Here is a 1,539-nt window from a genome sequence, read left to right as displayed (position 1 = left end):
GTGTGGGTGTGTGTTGGTGTCGGTGTGTGTGTGTGGTGGGTCGGGGGAAAGGGGCAAAAGTTTGTTTCTTGGAACTAATCTTTGGTGTTATGTGGCCCGTGACTTCCCTCCCCAGACAGGCAGGCAGCAAGGAAGGCGCCTGCCCTGAGGGCAAGGGTTGATCATCTCTTTGCTGTGGTTGGTACATCCAGTGGGAGGCTCCTTTCCAGTAGCTCCCCTCTGCCCGTAGCTCTTCTTCGTCCCTCTCCTTCTTTCCCCTCCTCTTTGTGGAATGAGTGGGGCCAGGCTGAAGCTTGATTTGCTTTTGTGATCACAGACTGAGTCGTGTGCTCAGCCAGGTGTGTCGTGAACCTGGGCCGGCCCCTCGGCATGCAGGGCTTGCCCAGGTTCCGGTTGCTTCTGCTCGGGCCTTCATTGGGCCGTCTTTGGGTGCTGCCCTAGTCATCTATTCTCTTCCTTCCTCAGCCATCCCATGCTCCTTCTCTCTACCATCTCCTCTCCCTGCCCTTCTCCCTGTCCCATTCCCCATGTCCTCTTTCGCATAGGGCCTTTGCCGGTTCTTTTCTTTCCACCTAGAATGGCACCCTGTATTCTCTTCCTTCCCATTATCACCTCAAGTGCCACTTGGTCTGGAAGCTTTCCCTGACCTCCTGCGACTCCTCTTCTGCCTTTGGCACGGTTCTTGTCTGTCTGCCTCCCAACACGTCCCTAGTCCCGGGGCAGACCATGGCAAGAGGCTCATGGCTGCCTCCTCCCACATCTCCACCGTTATGCTGGGTGACGTCAAGGTTCTCCTTGAGTTCTTTGAGTTTAAAGTTCCTCGGTTCATAGCCCTTTCTCCTCTCCTCTCCCCCAGCCCAGTGACATGACTGGGGTAGGGGGCAGAAGGGGTGGTTGGTCCCAGGCAGCACATTTTTGGGCGGTATTTAAATAGGTTTCCATATTCACATATGTTGGGGGGCGGCAAACTGAAGGACTGCCCTGAGCTGCACAAAGTCTCACTGTGCCACTGCCCAGCCCCCAACGCCCGGGGTTGCTGTCCTCTACCACACTAAACTCCACACTCCCTTTCTCGGACCACACCCTCCTGACATTCTGACAGGAGACCCTTCTCCCTCCCTCTTACTATTCCTGTCTTTCCACTTCACTGCACCTTCCTCTCCCTTATGCTATATGCTTCTCTCCATTTATGAGCATTCCCTCATTTCTCTTCTTATTTGGTCCAAACTACAGGACCCATCAGTCTAATCTCCCTTTTACTAAACACATTAACACTCTTGTTCCTTTGTCCTTTGACCACATCCATCCTGTCTGTCTCTACCAGTAAAGCATGCTCCCACCCTAGGCTCTTTGCACATACCATTCCTACTTATAGAAATGTTCTTTTACCAGAAGTCAACATGACGCATTCTTTCACTTCACACAGACTTCTGTTTAAATGTCATTTCTACAGAGAAGCCTTCCCTGGTGTCATTTGCTTAAACACTGCTTATGTCATATCTTATCCTCTATTCTGTTTTATTTATTCTTCAGAGTATC

This window comes from Fukomys damarensis, unplaced genomic scaffold (assembly GCF_012274545.1).
Source record: "Fukomys damarensis isolate Sample0158 unplaced genomic scaffold, DMR_v1.0_HiC HiC_scaffold_39, whole genome shotgun sequence".
In the NCBI taxonomy this organism is placed as follows: Eukaryota; Metazoa; Chordata; class Mammalia; order Rodentia; family Bathyergidae; genus Fukomys; species Fukomys damarensis.
Note: the sequence above shows the minus strand (reverse complement) of the source record.